The sequence below is a fragment of the Capricornis sumatraensis genome, chromosome 6 (genome assembly GCF_032405125.1).
Source record: "Capricornis sumatraensis isolate serow.1 chromosome 6, serow.2, whole genome shotgun sequence".
NCBI lineage: Eukaryota > Metazoa > Chordata > Mammalia > Artiodactyla > Bovidae > Capricornis > Capricornis sumatraensis.
In genome coordinates, this window is record NC_091074.1 from 9,186,878 (window position 1) to 9,200,535 (window position 13,658).

The window sequence follows — 13,658 nt, forward strand, 5'->3', positions numbered from 1 at the left end:
CTCATTTCTTCTGTGTCACCTTTTATGAATATCTTACTTTACAATGCTATAGAGAACATGAGATGTGTGGAAAAGCGAGGGATCCTTGCACCCTGCCGCCTGCTGGCTGGAGGGCAGGCACACTGCTGCTTCAAGGTGCGTGTTCTTGACGGGTCAGCGCTGTCTGATGCGGACGTCTGCTTACCTTCCAGGGCTGCTGGCTGCTCCTCCCCATCCTGCTTATGTGGGACCCGGCCCAGGCCCCAGGTGCAGCCCCGTCAGAACGCTGGCAGTCTTCCTTCCTTTCACCTTTGCTGGCTGGGGTTCAGGATCTCACTCTTGAATTCTGTCACTCTGCCTGTTTGGCTTTAAAACACAAATGATCTCCTAGGTTCTATCCTAGGTTAAGCCTTACCTGCTAGATCTGAACACACAGAACAAAGAGAAAATGAGGAAAGCAGTTGGGGGCAAAGTAAGGAACAAAGGTCAAAGAGAGCCCTCTCCCAGTAGGTATGATGAAGTCCTTAAAGATACAGAAATGTCCTAAAAGAAGCTTGAGTCCATCTTGTGTCTAAAATAGAGTTGGAAGTATTTGCTGATAACACTACGTATATTTGGAAGTAGTTCTCAGCCATCCAGAAGAATGCTTTGTGTTCATCTTAAATATTAGGTGCTTTCTGTGAACGAGTGCGTGATGATGCAATGTCTCTCCAGTGAATCCATCTCATCTTGTCTAAGTGCATATGAGGGCCCCTTGAGTGATCACAAAGTGAGCTAGAAAACGTAGTCCCCGCTGCTGCTGCTGCGTTGCTTCAGCTGTGTCCGACTCTGTGCAACCCCATAGATGGCGGCCCACCAGGCTCCCCCGTCCCTGGGATTCTCCAGGCAAGAACACTGGAGTGGGCTGCCATTTCCTCCTTCTCCAATGCATGAAAGTGAAAAGGGAAGGTGAAGTCGCTCAGTTGTGGCCGACTCTTAGCGACCCCATGGACTGCAGCCTACCAGGCTCCTCTGTCCATGGGATTTTCCAGGCAGGAGGACTGGAGTGGGGTGCCATTGCCCTCTCCCCCTGCTGGCTAGAGACCTTTTATTTTTAAAGAGGCAGACCTGGCTCAGAGGAAAGACGGAGCCATGTATGAACCACGTGCCCAGAGACAGTGCTGTGAACTGGTGTCCAAATAGTAACAAAAGTGCTGAGCGAAAACTACGAGAAGAACTCATGTATGAGCTGAATACTAATTTTGTGAAAGAAAAAGAAGTACTCTTTCAACAAACTAAATGTGTGTTGTGTGGGACTCTCTGGCAGTCCAGCAGTTAGGACCCATGTTTTCACTGCTGAGGGCACTTTTAGTCCTTAGTCAGGGCACTAAGATCCTGTAGGTCACACAGCATAGCCAAAAAAATAAGTAAAATTCCTACTGTGTGTTAGAAGGAAATACAGCAGATATTACCAGGAGCTGTCAGGGAGGTGGGCTGCTGAGCACATGATGTTTTCTTGTTCACTTGATTTCCCAACTGATTTTTCAACAATATGAGTTCCTTTATGCTTACAAGTGTTATTTTAAAAGAAAGAAGCCCTGGGACTTTCCTGGTGGTCCAGTGGTTAAGACTCCACGCTTCTAATGCAGGGGCCCGGGTTCTGTCCCTGACTTGGGGAGCTGAGATCCCGCATGCCTTGTGGCATGACCAGAGAAAAAACAAAACAGAGACAGCTTTTTTAAAAATCCAATTTAAAAAATTCGTTAACAAAATAAGCCCTTTTGTAGCCTGTCTCTGCCGTCCTCCACCCTCTGTACAGCCTCAACTCAGTCACCTGGGCTGATCAGCTCTGAGCACAGCTGGAGTCAGGAGGCTGCGGCCCGTGAGCTCCCACCCAACCCCCTGGCCCCGAGCCCGCCTCTCCTCCCAGACGCCGGGGGCTCCTGGACTCCCCGTGGGCTGTGACCACTTCCTGGGAGCCCTCCCTGGAGAACACCCTGTGTTCCAGACAGACTCCGCTGCTCACTCACTGTCTGTGCGCCTCTCCTCTGAACCAGCCACACCCCCTTCCTCCAAAGGCGTGTCTCAGGCGTTGGGATAAAAGTGACAGGAGTCAGACATTTCCATCTTAAAGTCCAGATAAGCCAGATGTTTTACAGATCAGCCTTGAGAGGCCAGTCCACACAGGGCCTCACACAGAAAGTAGGATGCAACTTCCGGCTCAGAAGCACTGGGGAAGGAGAAGAGACGCGGAAAGGAAGACTGAGGTTCCGAGTCAGATAACAATACCTGCCAGCAGAGGAAGAGGGGCTGTGGCGAATGGGATGAATAAGAGCCAGCAAGGCTGAGGCCAGCGACGAGAGAGGTCAGGGAGTCCAGGATCGGACTTGTGTGCCTTGTGGAAATGGGGAGAACCCATTGGGATTGGACACTGGCCCACGGCGCCCCCAGGGAGCCTGGTCTCAGGACTCGGTGACAGCCGTGGTCTGCCCTCCAAGGTGAACACTGCGTCAAGGCTTTCTCCTTGGCTGGCACCACTGGCCGGGCGCTTGCTGGGTCAGAAAGGGAAGCAGGTGAAGCCGGATTGAGGCTTGAGGGGAAAAGAGCTAGGAGTCAAGGGAATGGACGCCAAGGATGAAGATGGCTCAGGAGGGGAGATGGGAGAACAGGGAGGTGGGGGAGCAAGCGAAGGGGGAGAGGATGCTGAACGTTCAAAACCTCAAGACAGAGGGCGTTGCAAGCGGCTGAGGCATTCCAGGGATGTCTGAGTGTCCAGTTGAGGTGCAGGACAGGATGTCACGGCATGGAGAAGGTGGTCAGGGAGTCCAAAGGGGACACTTTTCTGTGTCTGACTCTGTGACCCCATGGACTGTAGCCCGCCAGGCTCCTCTGTCCATGGGATTCTCCAGGCAAGAGTACTGGAGTGGGTTGCCATGCCCTCCTCCAGGGGATCTTCCCAACCCAGGGATCAAACCCAGGTCTTCCGCAACGCAAGCGGATTCTTTACCAGCTGAGCCCACAAGGGAAGCCCAAGAATACTGAAGTGGGTAGCTTATCCCTTCTTCAAGGGATCTTCCCAACCCAGGAATCAAACCAGGGTCTCCTGCATTGCAGGCAGATTCTTCACCAGCTGAGCCTCCAGGGAAGCCCAAAGTGGACACTTTAGAGGAACGTTTACATGGATGATGGCCAAGGGAATCAGTGAAGCTGTCAGCAGAGTGAGGACCTGGCCAGGGCTGGCATCAAGCTGGGGAGAGGGGTGCTGGGTGGGCGCAGAGACCTTGAAGAGAGGCGGCCACCCCGGGGGGATCAGCACTGTCCTCGGAGTGGACCAGGAAGTCCAGGACCACATGAGACCACTCTGGACCACGTGATCCAGAGAGGATCACAGCAGACTCCCTAACATTCTCAAGACTTCAGTAACGTGCGTCAGTACAGAAGCATTTCCGGTGACACTGTTCGAGGAGGCGGGGTGTTGTGTGGGAATAAGGACCCCACAGATAACCCTGCAGAGGGGGCTCTGTGGGACCAGAGCAGGGGGGCCGGGAGGAGAGGCAGGGCCAGGCTTCCTCGAGGGAGGGGAAGGTCAGGACCGTCAGGCGCCCGGGGTCACCTGCTGGGGTTTCACGCCCAGCGACCCAGGCACAGTGTTAGTACTGAGAAGCAGATGACCATCTCCAGTCCAGTTCACACTTGTTTTTTCATCACTTCTCATTTTATTTCCATCGTAGCAGTGTGTTCGTTCTGTGGTTACCCACTTCTTCCATCCAGGGAAGACTGTGAGTGGGTTTTTATTGCACAAACCTCTTTCCTAGATTTTGATACTGTAAGACAGTCATTCTCAGCTAGTGAGTCTCTAACCCATCGGTATTGAATTTCAGTTTGTGTCTACAACTTTTACTACTAGAGAATTTATTTCTGTCTGCTGCAACAGACCAACATTGGGTTGCCAATTTTGTTTCTGGTTTTTTCTTTTTTTTTTTTTACCATCCATTTCTTTTTTTCTGTGACCATGTAGATCCTTCACTGAACGGAATTCATCACCTAATGGTGAAAATATTAGTCACAGGGAGCTTTATTTGAGTTAATTCCTCTTACATGTGTAAAAGCAGACTGCTCATTTTCTCAGCAAACCTAGGGATGACTGTTTCCTTACTTAAGTTATGATTACACAAACCTCGTGGAGAGCACTGGAATGGATGTTGGTTTTTGAAAACTTTTTCCATATGTGGCAGGGAACTGGATATTCTTTCATTTGGTTTTAAGAATAAGGTCCTTATTAAACGAGTTGGATAAAACACGTAGATTTTCATGAGACACATTGGCTGGATAACCGTGTGTAAACTGACACACAAGTTTGCTCCCTTCTTCAAAAGGAAGCTATGAATTAATTGTAGTCAGGACCTGCAGCTTTGCTGTGGGAGGTTCCCATCTTCTGATCCTGGGTGTGGAGGTCACACGAGGGTGACGTGGGTGCCTCCTGTGATCAAGGCTTTGGGAAAGATATGTATTGACTCTGAAGGTTTTTGATGATGCTCAAAAGCCTTTGTAAACAAAAGCATTCAGTTAGTGTCTCTGCCTCTCACATCTCTCCCCCATCTTCACTCAGAAACCCTGGAATGTGCCAGTTGTATGCCCTGCTTCGGTTCTCAGCGTCCTGTGGGTCCCCCTTGTATGTCTATGAGGCTGAGGGTGTATCTTTGCAGATGGTCTTTGTGACTCCAGCCGCCTGGTATGAAGCTAGTGACACCGTGGATTCACTAGCATACTCTCCAAGTATTTTCCCTTCTCTCTGCATGTTGGGAACCACAAACAGTAGGTCCAGTTCACTGGTGTGCTTTTTTATCTCAGAAGATTTTATAAATCGGTCACACATGGGTAATTATGTGGCTCGGCTATCATTGCAAACTTTTCTGCTTTGCTAGTAATAGCCATTAAATGTGAAGGTTGTGAAAGATTTCTGGAAAGACCACAAATATTTCCTTGTCCTTGTTTCTCTCTTCATTGGAAAATAGTTGCCATGCCATCTGGTTTCTGGGATGTATCATTGTGTGCAGTACTGTCTGCAACAAGAAAAACAAATGCCGTCAAACACGCCCTGAGTACTGTGTGGCACCCTGAAAGGTCTCCTGCCATTTCTAACTTGGACTTTGTAGCTTGGCCCTCTGGACAGTTTGGCCCGGGGGGGAAGCTTCCTTCTGGGAGACTGTGTTTATCGTCTGATTCCCTCCTCTCCTTCACGAAGCTGTTGTTTCCCTTGAGCAGCGTCCTTTACAGCCAGTGTGCAGTATGTCACAAAGCAGTCTCACACTCAGAGGAGAGGGTTCCACAGTGAGGCCTCCTAGAGAAACAGCAGGGATTTCACTTCATGTGTTCTCATTATCCTGCATTTAAGGACTGTATTTGGTCTCGTCCTTACTGTGACAGTCTGACACTATACAGCTGTCTTGCTGGAGAGAAAGATAACGAAGAAGTTTAAATTTTTACCAAAAATGGCATGTGGAAGTTTCTAGAAGCAGTGAGATGGCCCCCGTCCGTGTGTTACTTGAGAAGTTGATTTCCGCCAAGGGCTACTGCCCCCGTGGTCACTGTGTATCACCCACGGGGAAACGACGAGGCTTTCTCCTGCACGTAATGACAGGTCAAAGACCACTCGCACACAGTCCGTAGGAAGCAGTGTAAGTAAGCTGGAATTCTCCCACAGTCGTGAGTGGGTGGAGTGAGGGGGGACCGGCTCTGCAGTGCCGCCTTCGTTCTGGAGGAGGAGGGCGCCTCGGAAACGGGAGCCCTGGAGCTGGGGCCGCCTGCCCGTCTGCCCTTGCTCCGCATCCGGGCCTGCAGCTCTCAGCCTCTCCTCCTACCTGAGCGCCTGGCAGCGTGCAGGCAGGCTGGTGATGAGCTAGACGCCACCCAGATGTAGACTGGGCCTCAGACCTAGAGCTGGATTTGGGTGGAACCCTGTGGCTGAGGGGGTCCAGGCAGACAACAGGCATCGCGGACAGGCCCCAACTGGGCCTGTTTGGGGAAGCTGTCCCGCCAGGCTGTCTCTGTGTCTTGGGTTTGGGTGGGAGGTTGGCCTGAGCTGAATGGCCTTTTGCTTAAGAGCTTGACCTCTGGAAAATGACCAGAAGTCACTCCAACACTGTGAGTAGATGATAAATTAATGTTTTGAATTCCTCTGTCTCCCAGATCCTTCCTAGCCTGCAGTGTACACTCCACAGGGTCTTGTTCAGTCATGCAGTTACCCAGCCGTGTCCGACTCTGTGACCCCATGAACTGTAGTGCACCTAGCTTCCCTGTCCTTCACCATCTCCTGGAGCTTACTCAGATTCATGTCCATTGAGTCGGTGATGCCATCCAGTGGTCTCATCCTCTGTCGTCCCCTTCTCCTCCTGCCCTCAATCTTTCCCAGCACCAGAGTCTTTTCTAATGAGTCAGCTCTTCGCATCAGGTGGCCAAAGTATTGGAGCTTCAGCTTCAGCATCAGTCCTTCCAATGAATATTCAGGACTGATTTCCTTTAGGATGGACTGGTTTGATCTCCTTATAGTCCAAGAGACTCTCAAGAGCTTTCTCCAATACCACAGTTCAGAAGCATCAACTCTTTGGCGCTCAGCCTTCTTTATGATCCAACTCCACAGAGTCTAAAACTAATTTAGGGCTATATGAGAAAATAACTGAGTTCCTCTAGCTCGCTGCATCCCACTTGGTTGTGAGCAATCTCTCATTTACTCTGGATTTATTCCCAGGTTGAGTCATTTTCCCCCAGTGTCAAATTTCCCCTGTGATCTACTTTCACATGAAATTTATAGACAACAACTTTTTCGATCTTTTTTTATTAATTTTTTTCCTTGAGTAATAATTGTCGTGGAACAGCATATTAGTTAAGATGTGCAGTGTGTTTCCTATATATGTGAACATTGTGAAACAGTCACTGCCATAAGTCCTTTTAATACCCATCACTGTGAGGAGGACACTGGAGACCTACTCTCTTAGCAGCTTGGAAATACACAGCACAGCATGGTTAACTGCGGCCAACATGTGGTCCATTAAATCCCCGACTTAGTTATCTCACACCTGGAAGTGTGTAGCTTTTGATCCCTCTTCACCCATTTCACTTACCCCTCACCACCTCCAGACTCTGGCAACCATCAATCTAATCTCTGTATCTATGAGTTCCAGTGTTTTGGGTTTTGTGATTTTCTTTTAAAGATTCCACACAAAGATGAGGTCATGAAGTACAGGTTCAGTCTCTCTCAGTCTGTCATGCACCATACTGCCCTCAAGGTCCATCCATGTTGTCAAAAAGAGCAGAGTTGCCTTCTTTTTATGGCTGAATAGTGTGTGTGTGTGTGTGTGTGTGTGTGTGTGTGTGTGTGTGTAGAAGCACGGGAGAGATGGGGACACCCTCCTGTCTTTACCATTCGTCCATTGATGGATGCTTAGGCTGAATCCGTGTCTCGGCTGCTGTGAATGGAGCTATAGCAAACATGGGGTGCAGCTGTCTCTTCAAAATGGCAATTTCATTTCCTGAAGATAAATGTCCAGAAGTATAATCACTGGCCCAGAGAGTAGCTCTGTTTCTAAGTCCTGTGAACTCTCCCTACTGTTCTCCATGGTGGCTGCACCAACTTACCTTCCCACCGACAGTGTAGGAGGGTTCCATTCCCTCCGCACCCTCTCCAGCATTTATCAGTTACAGACTTTTAGATGATGGCCATTCTGACAGATGTGAGTGGATACCTCCTTGCAGTTTTGATTTGCATTTCTCTGATGATTAGTGATACTGAGCATCTTTTCAGGTGTCTGTTGGCCATCTGTGTATCTTCCTTACAAAAATGTCTGTTCAGGTCCTCTACCCATTTTTAATCAGGCTGTTCATTTTTTTTTTTTTTTCTGCTGTTGAGTCCTGTGAGGTGTTTGTATAGTTTGGGTTTTAACCCTTTATTGGTCATATAATTTACAAATATTTTCTCTGTTTTGGTGGGTTGCCTTTTTTATTTTTGTCGATGGTTGCCTGTGGTGTGAGCATGTCTTGTTCTAAGAAACAATCTGTTCATGTATGGCCCATGTTGACTTGAGTGTGTAGTCAGAACACTGTCTCAGGTGAAACAGGATTATTGTGGAGATTACAGGAGGGAAAAACCATTCTGTGCAGTCATAACCTGAGAGTCTCCACCATGGGCTGGACACTCCCCCCCGCCGACAAAGGCACATGGTAGGTGGATGTTTATCCTTATGGGAGCAGTGACTGTTGTCCTGCATGAAGAGTAAGTAGACACGTTGCAGATTTTTCCTCTGAAAATGCTTAATTGCTGCTACTTATACAACCTGGATGTGTCACACTGATGTAACATTTCAAAGTAAGGAGTTGCGTGAGTCACAGGGAAACTGTTTCTGCACCTTTGTGCAGGTGCAGGAGGCCAGTCTGATGGAGGCGTGTCTGTGACACGGTGCTCAGGCTCACCCAGGCTATTTCCCGTCCTGGTCCTGGCCTTCTTTTCACGATGAACTATCTGTAGCCTCGTCGGGTCCTGTTGAGACCACCAGGGCAGCTAGTCAGCACCTTCTAAACAGTGTTGCTGCTTTTTCTTCTTTAACTGAGCAAGTTCTGTTTTAACAGTGTTTTCTTCGTTTCTGCTGTGCAACAGAGCCACTCGGGTACACATGTACGTGCACATTCTTTTTCGCATCCTTTTCCATCATGGCGCATCACAGGATGCTGACTGTAGTCCCCTGTGCCACCATTCTGCTTGTCATGGTTTGCATCTGCCAGCCCCAACCCCCACTCCATCCCTCCCTCCTGCTCGGCAACCACAAGTCTCTTCTCTGTGTCTGTGAGTCTGTTTCTGTTTCATAGATAAGGTCATTTGCGTCATATTTTAGATTCTACATATATGGTCTTTGTCGTTCTCTGGCTTCACTTAGTACGATGATATCTAGCAGTGGCCCATTGCTACAGATGGCATTATTCCATTCCTTTCCATGGCTGGGTAATATTCCATTGTGTATATGCACCACACCTTCTTCATCTGTTCATCTGTTGATGGACATCGAGGTTGTTTCCTTGTTCTGGCTATTGTGAAAACTGCTGCAGTGAACATTGGGGTGCATGAAACGTTGCATTTCTTGTGTTATTTTCCTGCCGTGGAAGTGTCTGAAATGCAGGTGTGTCCCCTGGCAGTCCCCGCATTCTCTTCTCCATTCTTGACCAACTGCTCTGTGGCTCAGGGCACAGCTGTTCCTCCTGACTCCCCTTCACTGTCATCTTTGCGGTGCCTTCCCCTCTTTCTATTCTTGGTTCCTGGCTCCTAAATGCCCAGTGTTTCATTTTTTCATTTTCCTCTCTCATATGCCAGAAGCACACACCCTCCAGTAGCTTTCAAAGAAAGCATAAAGGACCAGTGGCTTCTAGAACCAGACATGGAACAACAGAGTGGTTCCAAACTGGGAGAAGAGTATGTGAAGGCTGTATATCATCATCCAGCGTATTTAACTTATTTAACATCATATGAAATGCCAGGCTGGATGAAGTGCAATCTGGAATCAAGATTGCCAGGAGAAATATCAATAACCTCAGATATGCAGATGACACCACCCTTATGGCAGAAGTGAAGAGAAACTAAAGAGGCTCTTGATGAAGGTGAAACAGGAGAGTGAAAAATTTGGCTTAAAGCTCAACATTCAGAAAACGAAGATCATGGCATCCGGTCCCATCACTTCACGGGAGAAAAATGGAAACAGTGACAGATTTTCTTTTCTTGAGCTCCAAATTCAATGTGGATGGTGACTGTAACCAAATAAAAGATAATTTGCTCCTTGGAAAGAAAGTTGTGACAAATCTAGATAATGTATTAAAAAGCAGAGATTGCACTTTGCCAACAAAGGTCCATAGAGTCAAAGGTATGGTTTTTCCAGTAGTCATGGATGGATGTGAGAGTTGGACTATAAAGAAGGCTGAGTGCCAGAGAATTGATGCTTTGCAACTGTGGTACTAGTAAGACTCTTGAGAGTCCCTTGGACTGTAAGGAGATCAAACCAGTCAATTCTAAAGGAAATCAACCCTGACTACTCATTGGAAGGACTAATGCTGACGCTGAAGCTCTAATACTTTGACCACCTGTTGCAAAGAGCTGACTCATTAGAAAAGACCTTGATGCTGGGAAAGCTTGAGGGCAGGAGGAAGATGGGGCAAAAGACAGTGAGATGGTTGGATGGCATCACTGACTCAATGGACATGAGTTTGAGCAAACTCTGGGAGACGGTGAAGGACAGGGAAGCCTGGCATGCTCAGTCCATGGGGTCGCAAAGAATTGGACAGAAAATGACCCTGGTTGTCTGAAACTGTTTTTATTGTATCCTCACACTGATTTGGCAGTTTGGCTGGGTCTGCAGGGACAGATAGGCTTTTCCTAGCAGTTCTGAGGAACTCGCTTCAGAGTCTTCCAGTCTCCAGCGCTGGCATGGAGGAGCCCAGGGCCAGTCTGCTTTCTGGGCTTCTGTGTGTGACCAGCTATTGTTTCATTCTACAAACCTGTCAGATCTCATCTCTGATCCTGGTGCTCTGAGATTTCCTCAGTGATGCACAGTATTTTTCCAGCCTTATACAGGATATTTAGGTAGGATAGTTACAGTTTGAAAATTCATTCTGCAAATTTCTTCCTATCACTTTTTGCTTCCTCTCCAGTCTCTCAGTCCTCTCTTGCCAAAACTTGTATTATCCTGATGTTTAGAACTGCTGCATTAGGCCTGAGGTTCTGATTTTCTGTGTTTTTCTTGCCTATTTTCATTGTACTTTCTGTAGATCTCTTCACCTTTGTCTCCCAAACCTTTCGCTGAATTTGTCATTTCTGCAGTCATACTTTCATTTCCCAAGTCTTCTTTCTCATTCTCTAGATTTTCTGTGGCATCCTGCTCTGTGTCAGGGATGACATCGTGCCCTGTATCTCTCTGCAGCTATTAATCGTTGGATGTTTTTATCGGGGTGTGGGGGGGGTTACTGTCATTATTTTTGTTACTTAGCTGTCCCCCACCATTTTTGGCATTTTCTCTATTCCCTCAAGTTTCTTTCTTTCTTGCTTGCTTTTTTGTATCCACTTGCCCTGAATTCTGTGTCTGACGTTTTCCTTAAATATCTCATGATCACTGACTGGAAACTGGTTGGCTGCGGCTTGCTGGCGGGTAGCGGTCCCCCTAGTGTTTGGCAAGGACCCCAAATGCCAGGGTCAACAGGCCTTTCCTCGTAGGTTGCTCAGTTTCTCCCAAAGAAGAAGGGTTCATTTCCTTCCCTGTCCAAGACTGGACCAGCAGGGACTGCTTGGCAGACATCTGGAGGCTGGGGGAGACGGGGCTGGCCTCAACCCTAGGTGGACACACCCACCTGATTCCTGTGCTTATCTTCAGCCCATTCCCTCTGCTGGGCCAGGTGTCACTGGGTCTCACTGTCCCCACAGTGGAAGCCTCCTGGCTCTGAAGAACAGGAGGAGGCGTGGCTGAGGCTCCAGGAATGGGTGGAGCTGGTCTCCCAGGAACCCCCAGGCTGCCCTCTGCTCCGCCGTCCCCCGCCTTCGGAGGAGGCTAGTGGCCAGGCCTTCAGCTGCTCAGGGAGCGCCCTTCCTGTTGGTGTCAGCTCCTGGGGGCACCTGGTTGCCACCCTACTGTCCTGGAAGTCAGTGAGGCTCCCTTCACTCGTATCCCAGTGAAACCGCAGTGGTTCTCTCTCCCTCCCTCCCCTCTAACACCCCTGATCTAAGAAAGAAACACAAATAGAATGCATCCATTGAGTCCACCACGTTTTAGTAAAAGCCCATTTGTGACTTCGGACCTTGTTGTTAAAGGGACGCTGTTTCCAGTCTCAGGAAGCAGTGTAGACTGAGGAGAGCCCCTACTGCAGACCAGATGACCTTGAACGAGCCTCTCACGCCCCAGCCCAGTTCCTCCTCGTGTCAAGGGCGTGTCGGTGTGCCTGCTTCATGGGACTGTGGTCTTGGTGACAATGTGCTGGCGCAGAGCGGAGCCACAGGGCGGGCACCCAGCTGGTGCTGCCTACCTTTGTTGGCATTAATTTCATTAAGGCAGTGTGGACAATGACTCTTTTGTTCCTTGACTACACATAGAGAAAGTTTCTGAAATAACCAACTTGCAAACCTTGCAAAATACAAGTGAATTTTTCCTAGGTTATGTTCCCTCCCACCCCTCCACCCCGGCTTCACCTTGAAAATGTAGTGAGGAAAAAAAAAAAAAGAAAGAAAATGTAGTGAGGAAAAAATTGGATGGAAAAATCACTGACCGATTAGGAGTTCTGGTTTTCATTCAAGTCCCCTAGAGTTCCTGAAAATTACATGTGTGAACTTTTGTATGCTGAATATCAGAAATGAGGGGAGTAGGGACTTTCCTGGCAGTCCAGTGTTCAGGATCTGCCCTTTCACTGCAGGGGGCACGGGTTCAGTCTCTGGCTGGGAAACTAAGATCCCCCTGCTGCATAGCACAACCAAAAAAGAGAGAGAGAGAGAGAGATGGGTGGGGCGGGGACACTTATGCTTACATAAGGCCGCAGAATGTTGACAGTCTGTTCTCTGGGGCAGGCTCAGCGCTGTAGCCAGGCCGGAAACACTGCTCACAGACCACAGGGGACCCTCAAAGCCCTGTAATAACCAACTGATCTGTCATGAAGGAGAAGTTTCTAAATTCGCCAAGGCCTGTCTGCATCTCCTCCCATGACAAACAACTCTGGAAACTTCGGGCAGCCCAGGACCCCTGTCCGTGTCTGCAGCCCAGGACAGACCCTCTTCCACAGGGAGTTTCTGCAGAACTCTTACTGGTCAGCTCTCTTGTAGCCCCTTCCCTCTCTTGTTTCCATGTAGGTGAGTGACTTAGACTCAGTGCCAGGTGGTGAATAACTTGAAGAGCAAGTGTAGCAATGATTCAGAGGAGCCGTGAGTCATGAGGGAGAGAGGAAACTTAATGTGTGTTGCTGGGGGTGAGCCCAAAACAACCTGAGCTGATGTAGGGCAAGCTGGTAGCCTTTTATTGGAGAAAGCCGGTTGCTGCCCACCCAGTCCAGAAATTCAGGGTCTGTTGGAAATGATATTTAGGGTCAGGGAGCATAATCAGAAATTTCAGAAAAGTGTAGGATGTTTACAAATGTCTCCAAAAGTAACCTGAGCTCAAAGCGCAATTCTTCCCTTTTCTGACCTTAAAATAATGCCATTCTTAGTCAAACCAAGGTTATCTGAGGGCAAATCAAAGTGTAGAACATGATTCATCAGAAACATTAAAATACACGTGATATGTTTATTTTACATAATCTGACAGTGTATTCTTCACAAGGAATTGTTTTCTCCACTGAAATGGATTCACATGAAAGAAATCCTAACTGGAATGTGATTAGAAAACTAGGAGCTCCATCTTCAGGGTGGAATAGTTTGGAGAACTCACAGAAGTTTCTCACTCTTACAAGGAGAACATTGACCCTGAGCACGTAAATCAGATAGACTAGAAACTAGTGGAAGGCGTCAGGCCCTCATGTAGACATGGATTCTTAATCCAGTTCTTAAATATTTTCATTCATAATCCTGAAACTATATAAATTTATGTGATTCTTTTATCTTGCCTCTTCCTTTTAAGTGGATAAGTGCTGAAACTTAGCTAGCTTTTATTAACTACCTGCCTAATTCATTTTCCTTGTTCTGACAGCTTTAA

General features: G+C 48.1%; 1 protein-coding gene across 1 annotated transcript in view; it reads left to right on the forward strand.

Moving 5' to 3' along the window:
• The window catches only part of PALLD (palladin, cytoskeletal associated protein), a 369,544-nt gene that overhangs the window by 192,193 nt on the left and 163,693 nt on the right, over positions 1–13,658 (forward strand). The gene's annotated exons all lie outside the window — the stretch shown is intronic.